We start from the raw sequence: 16,149 nt of genomic DNA, 5'->3' as shown, positions 1-16,149 counted from the left end.
TACAACAGTTTACTTATTCTCCATAAGAATAACATGGGAATTTTAAATTTACAATTTTTTGGAATTTTCTCCGTAACCATTAGGCGCATAATAACGCTTCAATATACTAAATTATTTGTTTTTTTAAGCTCTACAAAATGGTTTGGAAAGAAATTGCTAAATTTTATGTTTTTTGGGTCAAAAATGGGAAAAACCTATTTTTACCCCATAAAACCCCCCGTAAACCCCCGTTCCCATGGTCCGATCATGCTGGATCGCGAACTCGTTCGAATAAACGTACATTTACACGTTTGTACCAAATTTCATCAAAATCGGATCATTTTTGCTCGAGTTATCGTGCTGACGGACACATATATATATAAATATATAAATATATATATATATGAATTTGAACGGATGGTGTTTTTGGCCGACCTCAAAACGAAAGAAAAATCGGTCCCGCGTCCAGGTCTTACCATGAGTACTACGGTAATAGCTTATTCCCTATATGGGAAATTCGCTAAAAATGAGTTAGTAAACAATTAGTAATAATAGCCAAATTAAATTCAGAACAGAAAATTCAATATTTTTGTTAAATTCAATCGTAATGCTCATAACGTTTTAAACTGTTATAATATAGCAAAGCCGAAACAAAACATATTATGTTACATTACGACATTTTTATCTCTAAAAATCCCCATCCTATCACCTCAGATTTCCACCCCTACCTTCCCTATTCCCCCTCCCCCTCCTTCGTATTTCACTTTTTCTTCTCGTCAGTTTCACCGTCATTTCCGATTCCAACAATCAATCTGTCATCCGCCATTATTCATCTCTAAGCCTAAATCTCCGGGCATGAATTGACAAGTTAGACTGGTGAACTGGAAAGGTGTGGACGTATTCAAGACGAAAATACTTTTGGAAGTTTTACTGGTCTGCAAAATCTCATATGAATTTCTATAGTGTTTGTTTTGTGGAATTTTTAGTTGTTTTAAGGAACATCGAAAATCCTTTGAAATCGTATCGTATCCAAAGCTGGAAAGCATACCGTTATTGGAAAGTATTTCAGCAATGAACAAATGTATTTTTATTGAAGCTAGGAGAGCGCAATATCCACTGTTGTATCAATCTTGTTAAGATAAATAATTAAGGGGCTTCAATGCGATTGTCATTGGTAATTGATGAATGGAAAGTGGTTTGGGAAAATGATTTCACTTGGAAATGGAGATGAGTTCGCAGATGTAAAAAAAACTTGAAACTAAGACAAAATTATTTTTAAACTAGATTAAAACAATTTAATTCGTAGGTATCGAAAATATCTAGTGTAGTTTCTAAGTCAATATTGGCTGTCAAACGTTAGGTTTTCAAATTGCGTGGTAAAAACATTATTTATTAAACTACTTGAGTCTTCTAGGCATAAGACGTAAAGTTTTCAATCCACTAATGTCAAGGTTCAAGTCAATTCTGATTTCAATTCGTACTTTTATTTACCTTCGAACACTGTGGAAAGTCACAGGGTAAGAAAATCTCGTACGAGGGTATATATTGTATTACACATTGTAAGGTGCTACGGCGCGCCGGGGTCGCGGCCTTTCTGTCTGAGGCTTCTCCCGTACTACGCTCCTCTACCGTATCGCCTTACAAATAAAATGCTCGGAATCGCTCGAGTCGAGCTGGGAACCTCCAAGGTCCTTCCGCTACTCAATTTTGAATAAAACGTCTTTATTGTCTGTTAAAGCTCAGAGTGACACCTCACCACAGGGGGTCAACAGTGTCATCACACTCATCATCGCTTTAATGATCACCTTTAAAACAATTGCCAACGCTGGGTGTTCTCGCGTGTCTCGTGCCAGGCTAATTCGCCGGTCTTAATCAAATTAACCGTTGCAGTATGCTAAAATGTCACCCTAACTGCCAGGCTAACTCGCCGGTCTTTCTAAAGTAAAAAATAAACTAAACTAATTACCTACTGGCCAGGCTAACTCGCCGGTCTTTCTAACCTACCACAATTCAAATAAATAAAATAATTCCCTACTTGCCAGGCTGACTCGCCGGTCTTTCTAAAGTCAAATTAATTAAATAAAATAAAATAACTCCCTACTGGCCAGGCTAACACGCCGGTCTTTCTAACCTACAACAATTTAATAAAATAAAATAAAATCCTACTTGCCAGGCTAACTCGCCGGTCTTTCTAAAGTAAAATTAATAAAATAAACTAAAATATCTGAAATATAACTGCAAGGGCTTTACTTCACAAATAGTCCAAATTACACTTACAGCACTTCTCGACTTGAGAGTAAAGACGGGCCAACACCAGAGATACTAAACTGGGATTTCAGTTGGGCTTCTTCACTATTTGACTTTGATCGTCTCAATTCCTGATTTTCACTGTCAACTCTTAATATCAAACGTTAATGCCAGTCTCACTAAATAAAATATCTCAATGGCTGAAATCTGCAAGTCTTCCTTCACAAACAGTCTGACAACACTTACTTGACTGGAGAATTTAAAATACGCCAACACCAGAGAAAATGAACTGGAATTTCAATTGGCTAATTCTACCAGGTCATATTGACTGTTGGTTGGTCTTCAACTGCTTTCAACTGAACTGAACTGACTCCTTTGAACGGCTAGCGGTTCTGGTTTTATTCGCCTCAGAAGTAGCGAGCCCCAACGGTGATTTCAGGAACTACTTCCGTGTTCAGCGGTCTCCAGCGGCCGGCGTCGTAGGTTAGTGGCTGTTATCGGGATTGACCTTTGTCCCCGAACCCGCTTATTGTCCGCGCTGCTAACACCTTTTGCTTGTTAACGGTTGTAAATATCAACTTAGAGCCGGTAAAAATTTACAACCGTTACAACATGCCTAGAATCGAATAAATATACGACTAGCTAACCGGAAACTTTGGTTGGATTGAGTTATAAAACTAATTAACTCGTACGACAACACTATTGGATTTCACTGAACAAATTGCCCACTAGTCAACGTTTGCAGTCATCAAACGGAAATTTTGATTTGGACTAAGTTTAATTTGTAGCATTTGCATTCGAGTCAAGCTATGTGTGTTTGCAATGTTTATGTCATGATTTTAGAAATATGTATCATTATGTACTATGTTATTAAACATGCAATAAGGAGAATTCATTTTATTTAACTATAGTTATGAAGAGAATAAGAACGAAGGTATCTAATAAAGTTAGTAGGCCTACGTATAAATAAATCACTAAGAAGTTCTCATGAAAAAATCAAAAAGAATTCTTACCAAGAAAGAACATAAGCCAACGAGACATTGACCTTATAAAGTTCAAAGTATCTGAACTCGCAGATCAGAGCAGTTAAAACTTGCAAAGTATTTAAAATTTTCAATAAATAGTAAGTATTTTTAATTAGATAATCTTTGCGAAAATTGGATAAAGTTTACCAAAGTTTCCTCCTTCAACTAAAAGCTGAATTCATATAATTGATTTACTCCACAGTTCTCAATAGGGTGGTTTTTAAGTTTACAACTTTATTATTTGAAAAATATTCTAGGGTGTTTTTGAAGAAAAATATAAATATACCGTTTGGACATAATTAAAGAATATCAAACAAACTATCTAAAGTAGCAAGACATAATAATGGTATCGCATTCCAGCTTCAAAATGTGTGCAAAAAATAAAATTCTAATAATTCGATTGCAGCAATGTAAACAGCTGATCTAAGATTTTGTGATAATTATAACAAAATAAACAGCTGGAGGCAGAAAGTAGCATGTGAAACAGCCATCGTGCTACAACATCGCTTCTGTGAGAATGTAAATTAAAGCCTACAGGTTAACTTTCACCGGTCAGGTTGTTAGTGTAGATTTATTTCCTGTACAAAACGATACCTAAATCGTCACGAAAAACTATTCTAAACTAGATCAAGCGAGTGACAAATTTATATCCGTGAAGCAAATATATGAACTTGAATGGTTAATTGTTTACCGGCCTGAGAGCGATTTGAATTTCAAATGGGCCGGAGGAATGTTATGAAGCTGCGCGCTTCTTCTTTTAAACATCCAAGGGATTTCATTTTGCTTTATCTCTCCAGAAAAACATGCTTATTGCAAAATGCTCCGTTAAATGAGCAGCTATGAGTTTTATAAACAGTATTCCATCATTTTGATACTGACCGAGAAGTACATAATTTGTTAACGACATGGTTTGTAAGTTAGGTCATCAATCCAGTTAGTAATATGATTGATAAATGTGTGTGAAATGGACTGTGGTGACAGGGATTGCGTTCTCCTTATTTAAAAAAGGTGAGAGATGTCCAAACAGATTATATAACGAAAAGTATATGTTTGACTACATATTTCCTTGTGAGTAAACTTTTCTGTTTATATTGAAAGCAGTAATATTATATCATCATTTTTGAGGACTTCTCGTTATCCACAAATGAACCTTTATTTTGTCCTTTTTACCTTTATTTAGATATAAAATGAACAGTAATGAGTTAAAATAATATACATTAGTTATCATCAACAAAGTTTTAAGTAGTCTAAATGTTCTATTTCTTGTTGGCCAAAAGTTCCTTCAGAACCTAAAATCATATCTGCAAACTTGATAAAAGGGGGTTTCAAGATGTATTGAAAAATTATGAAAGTAGATTGGTAGAAGGCGTTGGTAAACGATTAGTTTGTTCCGAATTAAGAAAGGCGTGGTCTTAAAACAAACAACTAATATTGTGCGAAAACATTATAATCATTATACGAAAGAATATTAAAAATTGTCCAAATAACACTGATTTATATTTTTAAGAATACATTGACACACTGACACACAAAAAAAATATTTTTTAGGCGTAATGTATTTAATAGGAATATTCTAAACTAATTTAGCTTAAAATATTGATTTCATTAGTAGTCTAGATATGAAATAAAAATATGCACAAACTTTATTTGCCTTCTATTGAGAACGTTATGGATTTTTAAACAATCTCTTTGGAAAACAAAATTTGTTGAAAAAAATACTGAAAACCCCTGTAAACTTCATAAACAACGTTTTTTTTATTTTCCAATGTGAATTCACTATATTATGTGTCACACAAGTTACTAATGTGCACATACGCAAAGTTAACAGTACATTAACTTACAAAGAGCCAAGTTGATGTCTTCGTCACCATCCAGTAATGCATTTCATGTTAGCCCTATGATACCTTAGACCACGCACTGATAAATTCAATACAAATATGTCTCGGTTATTCAATACTAAATAGAGTTAACGTCATACGATAGCGTAAAGCTTAGTACAGCGTATGTGTATATGTTTAGAGTGTGGGAAGGTTATCTTTGCCATTATGACTATTCATATTTGTATTTTACACATGCTATTTTCGTATTATTTTAATTAATAATAAATAATTTTCACGAATTAATAATATCTCAGAAAATGTTTACAGTACTTATTAGCTGGAGATTTTTTTGTCAGAGTTTCTCCTAAAATTTGAAATCAATCAAGAAATGTTGGTGTCGTCGGATGAGAGTGTAGGCGTTACAATTAATTCACCATTTGGGTACATTAGTTCAGAAAAATTTAGAAACTGCCATATTAGTTTTTTACTTTGTTCATTTGTATTGAGATGTGGTTCATTTACAAAACCGCGGCGGGTCGCTGGCGGGCAACCGCGGTGAATAAAAGGGGCCTTTATTGTGGTGTTGGCGGACCAATTGACAAATAAAAATGTTAAATCACTTTTGGCCCCCTTGTGGCCAATTAAATCATCGTCTCGTTCTAGTCATAATATATAGCATACAGGAATAAAACCGCGATTCAAGTAATTCATGGTTTATCAATATACTCTATTCATGACTTTATAACATATCCATTCAAACACTGGCAAATAAATAACAAATTAAACGCGTGCATACAATATTCGAGACATTGTATTGTGCAATGATGATTCACTAAACGGAATAAATCAAAACAGATAAACAGAGAGTGTGCCATAAATATAAGACTCAGAAAGAGTTTTAGATGTCAACGACGCATTATTCCAACACATGCAGATGAAACTAAGGCATTTTTTGACATCATTTTCGGATGTTTATATCATGTAAAGCCAAATAATATCTCAAATTAAATTCCGCCCCCGGAGACCAATATTTTGGTATCATTATGATTGACCAACAATCAAATCAAGTCAAATAATCATTTAGAATTTATTCTGAATATCACTAGTAAGTCAGGACGTAAGGAAAACCAATTTTCACAACTTTTAGTCTTAATGTACATTAAAATCACAGCAACAACACGCGGAATCATTGACAGACGATTTGCATAAATACAAACTCGATGAACGTATGACTAATGGATCTACGTTCCAATCTTCCATTCGTTATCATATACATATATTTTACATATTTTGGAATATATTACTTACTGAATACTAATTAAAATGAACTAAACGTGAGCCTGTAACTTTGAGTCAAAAAACATGTTTGATATCAAAATCCTCATTCCTTCACAGTTGTTAAACCAATAACAATGATTTGTATACACTATAAACGAAGGGTGGATAAAAGTTGTACTGGGAAATAATTAAGTTGTTTCCATCAGTTTGGTCTAATTATCATCCAATTTACAACACTGAAGTTTTGACGTGTGTTCATGTGCTTGAGTGCACTGATGTAGACATAATGTTGGACACCTATATATGTTTTCAAAATTTCACAGAATTGTCAGAACTTTTTTCATTTCAAAAACTAGAGGACAAGTAAGACACTTAGGTAAATAATTACTGTATGTCAGAAACAGTTTTAATTCAAAAACAAGAATTAAAAGTTTGTATCAAATCGCATTCTATACTGAAAATATATGTGATGACAGTTGACATAAAACTAGTGGTGTTAAATTTACGAGAATGTAAGTTTAATTTACGGTATGCTAATTTAGGATAATTTACGTTATAGCAAATTTATACCAATATAAAAATTTATGTAGGCCTAAGGGCGTTAAAATAAAACCTCCACAGCTTGAAATGAACGCTCTAGACGCGATTCTCGCAGCAATAAATATTTGTAAATACAATTCAAAACCTGTTACGAACCCTACTTCTCAGTTTCGCATGTAATTTTCGTTATTTAAATTAGAACAGTATCAAAATTGGACACGATTCTAGCATATCTTGGTTCTTAACGATTTCGAACATGCGAAATGCTAACATTTAGTTTAGATTTGATGTGAAACAATATTTCCCGGGCTCGCACCGTTTGCTGCGTAAGCGACTGCGTATACACCTAGGATCTACAGGTGGTTCAAAATCTACTCAAGAATTTAAACATTACTACAAACGTTACTAAATAATCAAACCCCGCACCTAGTAAAATCCTCTACACAAATAATTTTGCAGGTATTTAAAAACTCCATTCTAAAGTGATATTTAAAAGTAAACATCCTCTAAAATTACACTTCAAGCACAACACAACTATACGAGAGTAAACAATATCACAATTATGACATTTGTAACAAACGCGATTGATTGTAACAAATGTGATTTGAGTGAGGAGTAGGTCACTACGATGTTTACTAGAGTGAAAATGAAAGTAGAATTTACCTTGTCTCGTCGAACAGAGGTCCCCACTGCCGGGCTATCGACTGAGCCTCAGGTCGGGCGAGTGTGGGGGGGATATAGGGGGGCTATAGTAGGGGGGCAGGGGGTCTCACCACCCATCTCCTCACAAGTGGAGAGCCGCCTGCTCAATGAGAACTGGAGTACAAACTACCAAATAAGTAATGACAGGCGATTCAAGTCTTCAACTACCTGATAAGTTGAAGGATAAAGAAATCGTGTTGCAGGAGTATTAACTCGGTTCACTTCAACGAAATTTCATTTCATATCGTACAATTATCACTCGAACTGGTACACTGGTATTGTTTGTACTAAATCCACGCACTGGATAATATGTAAACTATTTTTATTGAATAAACTAAAAAATGAACTGCCTTGTTTAATAATTTGTAATGAACAACTAGAAGAATATAAAATGTAAACATTGAAACAATAAACATCTGTCTTGACCACTATTGGAAATTATACATACTAACTTAGCCATATGTTGTCAAGACAGATTCAGGGATATGACAATAAATCAAGTGACTTGGTAGGTAAAGATACTTTGGATTACAACACAGACTAGTAACATCTACTATGAAACTATATTTAGTCCATTGTATATAACAGTGTATAGGAGGGGGGGGGGGGTTGATGGTGAAAACAATATTTTATTTTAATAGATTGTTTTTAAATTATGTTTGTCACGATGAATTCACGAGAAGTTTTCTTAGTAGTATTATTTATTTATTAATTCTACAAATGCTACATGTGCAAAAGCATTTTATTTTATTCAGATAACTGGTTTAATATCTAAAATTAGTGGTTATTTCCTATAAGATACTGTAATTCAGAATTAGATTGTGTATTGAAAACTAAATCAGCTACTGACAGCAAATAAAACAGCAAGTAAAAAAGTGCACAACTAAAAAGTGTTGTGTGACAAAGTTAAGTAACAGAAGAATGGATCCAAACTGAAGTTTTATGACAGACTGTCAGAAATACATTTACAATACAGAATGTTTTTATGTCAATAACACTTCCAATACACAAAGTTAGTAACTTTGAGAGCTTTAAACATAACATTGAATTATTGTTATGTATAAATAAAGAAATTCTTAAATTTGACCCCAAGACTCAATTAAGTTGGTCTTATTTGATCGTTGCCAAGACTATACACATTTTTCTCAAAGGCCCGTTTTATCTAATGTTACTATTGCCAAACAAACTACTCAATCTGACTAACTCAAGATGGGAAATTTTAAGTCTTCAACACGACTGCAGAATTCATAGTGAAAGGATAAGGATTTTTCTGTCGAACAAGAATTTAACAGCATATTATAGTATTAAATTGTTATAATCTCGATCTAATATCCAAATCTTAACAGGAGGAATTAAATTTAAGATTTAAAGGTCACAATTCCCCTGAGAAACTTGTTATATGCTTTTGATAAGTTTATATCTTTTATTATCAGTTTCTCTCAATTGACTCCAGGACATTTAGGAGAAAAATGTATTTAAATATTACACTGCAATGGCATTAATGTGGTAACATTGTTCAAATCTAGCTGGGAATACAATTTATCACAATCTAAAAACTCAACTACTTCACTTTAATCCATCGTATTTAATTTAGTGAGAAGTTATGATTAATAATTAACTGTTATTTATACAACATTGTGGATTAAAATAGACAATTTTATCATATCACGATATTGAAAGATTTCCAATAGCTGGAAGCGTTCACAGAGAAACAGTTGAAGAGGAAAATTAGATTTTCATATCAGAGCAATCCAATTACTACTATAGGCTCCTTCAGTGTGGCAATTTTGTAATAGCAATCTCATGTAATATCGTTACACTTTTTTCTCGTTATTTTAGTTGTTTTGTTGTGATTGTCCCTTACGAGATTACTTTAACAAAACAAGGTTTTCTTTCGTCTTATGTATAACCTTCACATCCTAGGACACTAGACTCTAGACAGAACTGTTTTACACATTTTTAAGGCTATATCTAGAGGATCGTGGGATTATCACGTGTTAAAAAACATTAGTTATTGGCTGGATATGACCCCGGGACCTCGAGGACCGAAGCCCTGTACTCTATACAAGACAAAATTTCTTCAGCAATAGGTAGATTAGACGTTTAAATCAAGATAAGTTGTAAAATATGTTTTAACATACTTTAAAATGCATTAAATAATTACAAAAACTGTTATTAATCCACCCATGATTTAAATAGTTAATGGCAATAGTAATACATTGGATAAAATTAACTAAATAAAGGTAAAACTGATTAAGTTAGGGAATAAAGTTCGCTTAGTACATACGATGCTTTTAGTAATGCGGCGTGTATGTAATAAACTTAGTTTAGAAAGTTTCCAAGTTCATGTTACCTTCAAGTTTGATAGAACGTGTTTTCTTGATTATATCCCTAGGTGTATTGAAAACTAAATATTTTAGCAGCGATTATGTGGCTTTTGAACTTGTTCTTCATAACATGTTTAACATAATTTTGAATTTAATTAAAACATTTTAAAGTTGCATCATTAACAGAAAGTGACAAACAACTTTGCAGTGAATCTATTTTAGATTTGGTGTGGCCCAGACAACGTAGATCTCAAAATAACTTATTAGGTACAATACAATTTAATCTATTTTTTTATTTTCATAAATACTCTAATGCTATTTATTATTCATCTTTACTATTTAAAAAGACCTGCTTCATACCCTAGTTCTTAAACCCTCTATTTAAATATTTTAAGAAAATCAACCCAAGATTATATATTGGTAACTAGTGTTACATACCGTACTTAAAGAATAAAAATAAATGTTTGCATATTATTGATATTTTTCCACCAGAAAATACATTGTTTATATGAATCAGCATTTCCATTCAAACAATGATAACCAAATCAAAACTACCCCCTTAATTTATATAAAACATGTTCTTAGATTTTAACAAATAAAAAATCAACAAACATAAAAAGTTTTGAATAATGAATCAAAAAGAAAAATTACTGCTGACAATGTGGGGAAAACTAGAAGACTTATTGCTTTGAAACATGACCTCGGCTTAGCAAAGGTTGTAAGGGTTGGCATGGTGGGGGGTGGTGGTGGGTAAAGGGAGAGGGAGGAGGAAGGGAGAACTGACCACCTGTTGAAGGTAATATATTATATCACTTAAACATGGTACAAATACATTTGGCTTAGTGTTTACCTTTGACGTAACCCACTTAAAGTTGACATCACTTTGCCATGTTAAAGTTGTAACAATTCAATAAATATTATAAGAAAACTTAGTTTCAATATTTCATTTATCAGTGGATTACTGGATTGTTTAATTATTGGGCAACCAACAGAGTGTTGTGATGTAAAATAAAATGTTTTGCTTACAACGAGTATTGTATTGTATCATACAATGGCAGGGTCATATTGTAAACTATGGTATCTTTTGGGTATTACATGTTAGTCTGTGGTAAAAAAAAATGAAAAACTGTATCAGCAACCTGACAAATACTTTCTCCGATAGATAAGCTTGTAAACCCTTATCATGGGTAAACAGTGGGAGTAACTATGATATTTTATTGAAAAATCACTAGTTGCAGTAGCTTTTGAACCGTAATTTTTAGAGCATTGGGGGTTGAACTTTGAATGAGTTTGCAAACCAGCATGATCGGACTATGAAAACGGGGTTTAGGCGGGGTTTTGGAAGTAAAAATTAGATTTTTCCCATTTTAGAACCTAATACATAACATTTTACAACTTCTTTCCAAGCCAATTTGTAGAGCTTAAACAAATTATAATTTAATTTCTTATTTTTTCATGCGCTTAATAGTTAAGGAAAAAAATGGTTAAGGAAAGGAAAAATCGCTTAGTCAGTAAGTATGGTGTGGCAGGGGTATATTTTTCTCTTAGAGTAAAAATGAATGGTTATGGTTGATCCATAAAAATTAAATTTGATTGAGTATCACAAGTCAATGATATTACCAAACTGTTATTCACTGTTTTTTTTTTATATTTTTAGTACCTGGTTATGACACAAGTTTAGCAACTAGGTTTAGGTTGGTTTAGCAAACTAGGAAGCCTTAAAACTAGGAACCATAAGCTTGTCATTGCTATCACATTTGTAAAAAAAAAACAAAAGCAAAAACTTAAATATTATACTGTTACTCCAAAAGTTAATTTAAATGAGTTAAACGTACAGTTAAATGGCTTTAACGTTATATAGTCAATGCTTTAACATACAAATGTAGTTTATCAAGAAAATTGTTGACATTTACTAAACATTTTATTTTTATTTTGACAACATTTATGAGTAGATGAAATGTTATGACAGAGTTTGACTAACCTTAACCTACCTCAAGCTATGTTTTGATAGACAGGTTTCACAACTGTTTGACAGGTTATGTTTCTTTATGGTGAGAGAAAGGTGTCCCAGCCGGTATTTACTCAGGGGAGGTATAGAAGAGGATACGATGACAGCTGTGGGCTTCTTTTTAGCTGAGGGAACGTCTTTACCGTAACAAAACGGTCGGAAGCCATCGTCCTAGGTGGTCTAATGGATAGCGTGCCGGACTAATATACTGTAGGTCCCGGGTTCGAATCCCGCTGGTTTCATTAAACTTTTTATCCAAGATTTTTTTATTATCAGCAAGTTTGGTTGGTTTGGTTCGGTTATTATAATTTCATTTTATTATTTAGTCATTAACAAATTTTATTTGAGCAATTTCTAGTTTTATTTAATAAACAGAATTATTTTTCCGATTACTACACTTTTGTTATATTTTCTTTATCAGCAAGTTTGGTTAGTTCGGTTAGGTTATGATAGTTTAATTTTATAATTAAAAAATAATAAAATTGAATTTGAGGCATTTATAATTTTATTTTATGAACAGAACTATTTTTGCGATTAGTTAACCTTCATTGCCAAAGTGCTCTTTACTACAGCGCTGTTCACGGAGGAATTTTGAACTAAATGCCTCATTCGTACCTCCCCTAAGTCAGACCCGTCACAGCCACACCCAATAGCTACTGTCAGATTATTAGTGTTGTTATGACAGCTGTTCTGTATATGGAGCAAAATAAATTTTAAAAATGTATCTCAACCAGCTGATTTATAAAGAATGGATTCCCCAAAGTGGAAGATTTGGTCCTCCCCACAAACATTTTGATATTTTCTGTTTTGAAAAGTTTGGGACATTTTTTACATAAATCTTTCATGTTAAAAGCTAAATCCTTTCTCCAGTTTCTCAGATTTTGACAAGTTTATAAATATACTGATACTAGCTGTACCCGCGAGCTTTGCCCCGTTTAACTTCTTAATTTTCAAGATGAGCTCGTTCGCATGGCTCAATTACGTCCTGGTTGAAGTTCGTTCGCTACGCTCACTCACCTTTAGGTTGGAGCTAGTTCGCTGCGCTCACTTGCCTTCAGGTTAGCTCGTTCGCTACGCTAACTCGCCTCCAGGTTGAAGTTCGTTCGCTACGCTCACTCACCTTTTGGTTGCAAATTAGCTGTTGTCATAAATTTAAAAAAAATAATAGTGCTGCACCCTGTTGGTAATCATTGTAACTTAAATGCTATTGAACATCATAGAACAGAACCAACTTGTTTAATTGAAACAGCTTATAAGATTCATTATTTCCTTTTGAATATGAACAATCATAAGGTTAACATGGGAAACTCCAGAGCCACTGGGGCGGAGCCCGAGGGTCCGATCAGAATAAAAACAACTTAGTTTTCCTATTTAATACCTAAAGAATCGGTGTGCCAAATTTCAGCCTCCTAGGTAAATGGGAAGTGGGAGAATTAGTGATGAGTGAGTGAGTGAGTGAGTGTGTCAGTGAGGGCTTTGCCTTTTATAAGTATAGACTATTTCCAATGAAGACAGAAAATACAAAGTTTTTTTAAGTACCTAAGAAAGTATTTAATTACAGTAAAACTAAAGCAAAAAAAGAACTACTACCGGTACTTTTGAGAGCAGTGTTATTGCTTAACACTATACTGTTTTGAATTTGTAAAAGTATCGTTAAAAGATCCACAATATTTGTCAAAATTTGACTATATTTAATATAGTCAGGAAAAACAGCCCACTGGTCCCCCATCTGCAGTGGCCACCTCTAACAAGATGGCTGAACAGTTAATACGAGTTTGTATTTGTTAAGTATCAAGAAATAAGTCCATAGGTATGTTTTATTTATAACATCTGTCAGATGACTGTTTATATTATTATGTTTTGTTTACATTTTAGTTTAGTCTGATTTGTGAGTTTAATAAATTTGGTTTTTTAATTATGTTTCAATATACTAAAGTATCTTCCTCATGCTATTATTTTTGCAGGCTGTTGCAGCTTCTTGATAAGATTTTGGGATTATGAATGCCACGTTGCATGTTTACAATTTGTAGTGAGATCTATCTGCAAAATCTAAACTAAAATTCCAACTATGTAGGAGACATCGGTCCTACAATTTATATTGGCTACTGTATTTAAAAGAGAAGGAAAATCCCATTTCATTCACAGCACCAAAACAATCAATATAACCTGATTACTGTGCCTAATTGATAAAACCAACATAGGGTCCTTAATGTTGGGCTCCAATATAAACACAAAGTTAATGAAGCAATAGAGACGGATTAATTCAGTGACACAGTCACGGGATGACGGAACTGTGGATCGGGAAACTGTGGTAACCACAACTTGTTGTCGTTAGCCAGTCAAAATTCCACGCTGCGCTTTCTGCAACGACTTTAATGAAGTACAATACGGTAAGTCATATAGGGAAAGAGTCATTCAACTTTTTTAACCAGAATACAAAATTGTTTAACACATTACGTCATCAATACAATTTAACCAACCTTTATATTTATTTCTAAATCAAATTTTTTTGAAAAAAAAAACTTTCTACAAAATGAGGTAAATTAATTAATTATTAAGTTTTTTAATTTTTAGGTGAAAGGACATTGCCCCCATATGATCTCCCCTGTAACTCCGCCCATGCAGAAAAAAAATGGTGTCCCTAAAATGGTGTATACTATTGCATTTTTTTAAGAATCTAAAAGTTTGTGAGGTTCAAAAGTCTATGGCAGCAATTTGGCATAAGTTAATTCAGTTTTGTGTCAAATTTATTTTGAATTTGTATATAATTTTGTATTTTAATGCATTCATTCGCTTATTCTCCATAGAAGACTCATTCTAAATCTACAAATAAACAGAAATCTCTAATAGTGTCTTGTTTTGTATTAAGAATACAATTTGTTTATACTTTATACTTTTCTTTGAAATGGCAACCATACAAATGTAGGTATTATGAATGGAGATGAGTGGCGCCATCTTGTAGTCTTGTTAGTGACTAAGGCCGACATAATCCTTATACACAGCTGTTAATTAATAGCCCATACAGCTAACGGCAACTAAGGGACCTACAGTTTATAGTGGAATCCGAACCACTTTTTTGCCTTGGTATATACGAATTGGTCTAATTATCAGGATAGCACTGTGGATAGTCGTATTACTCACTCGTGCAGACGTTAATCCACACCAGGGAGTATTGCATCCACAGTGCATGCCTATAAATATTCTCAATTTGTTACCTCCTAGTAGCTGGATTACAGGACGATGTACATTATTTTTTATATAGGTAAGAAAACATAAGAAATATAGAAAGGGATTTAGTCAAATTTACTTCTTTTTAACATTTATTTTATAGTTATAAATTTAACTGTACAAACCGATGCTAATGATCAGGGCACATTATAATCCAATTAAGAGAACAAAATCCTTTGAACTTGCAGGAACCATTAACTGAGGATATCAAAGTCAACTTAGCTTTACTTCCACAGAAATGTTACAAACAAGCTAAACATTGTTATGTAATCAATTCTCCACAATATGAATAGAAGTACAGTATATTATTTTCAATATTTGCCACACCTACACAACAATAATTGTTGTCGACTAATTATTAGGCAAGTTCCAAGAAAATTATCTCAAAAGAAAAAAACTAAAAAAAATAACTCTAACACATATTCTTGGGGATAATTGTTTAAATTCCCAAAGTATTTTCATCCCCTCTAAGCGTTTCACCCACCACTCTCCCCTCTATGACTTACTAGCCTTGAAACTGAGTACAAAAACCTGCTGTATTGAATATTATTTGGTTAAATTGATTACTGACACAAGGATTGACTTCCAAAACATTATCATGCATAAGAAGAAAGCAGAAACAGAAATATCTTTGTAATATTTAGGAAATCTAATTTTCTTCCTGAAAAATCTTTAGTAAACTTATACATGTTTCTGTTTAACAGAAAGGAGATGAATAATGTTGATACTTGTTTTAATTTCGTCATCACATTTAATGACAACATTGTCTGAGGTATGATCATTGTTAGCTGTATGCATCAACATAAAACTTGTTCAAAAATTATATATTGCATAATGGACTTATTTGCCCACCTTTCCAGTTTTTGAGATGTATTTTACTTTTTTCAAAACAAATACCTCATAAACAAACAAAACTAAAGGTCTACTTGGGTTAAAGTGTCTTTAAATATTTTACAGTCAATTAAAACTAATCAAAATGGTACCTTGGGAAAAAA

The 16,149-nt window shown here is 33.1% G+C and overlaps 1 protein-coding gene across 1 annotated transcript in view; it reads right to left on the bottom strand.

Moving 5' to 3' along the window:
- Positions 1-7,581, bottom strand: part of LOC129002628 (uncharacterized) — a 101,082-nt gene extending 93,501 nt beyond the window's left edge. The window contains exon 1 of the mRNA XM_054430576.1: positions 7,553-7,581. The gene's annotated coding sequence lies outside the window, so the exon portion shown is untranslated. The remainder of the gene's footprint in view (positions 1-7,552) is intronic.
- Positions 7,582-16,149: the final 8,568 nt, after the last annotated feature.

The sequence above is a fragment of the Macrosteles quadrilineatus genome, unplaced genomic scaffold, assembly GCF_028750875.1.
Source record: "Macrosteles quadrilineatus isolate MER2022 unplaced genomic scaffold, UCM_ALF_1.0 Scaffold_9__3_contigs__length_116548681, whole genome shotgun sequence".
Classification (NCBI taxonomy): domain Eukaryota; kingdom Metazoa; phylum Arthropoda; class Insecta; order Hemiptera; family Cicadellidae; genus Macrosteles; species Macrosteles quadrilineatus.
Note: the sequence above shows the minus strand (reverse complement) of the source record. Positions and strands in the feature narration are given on the sequence as shown.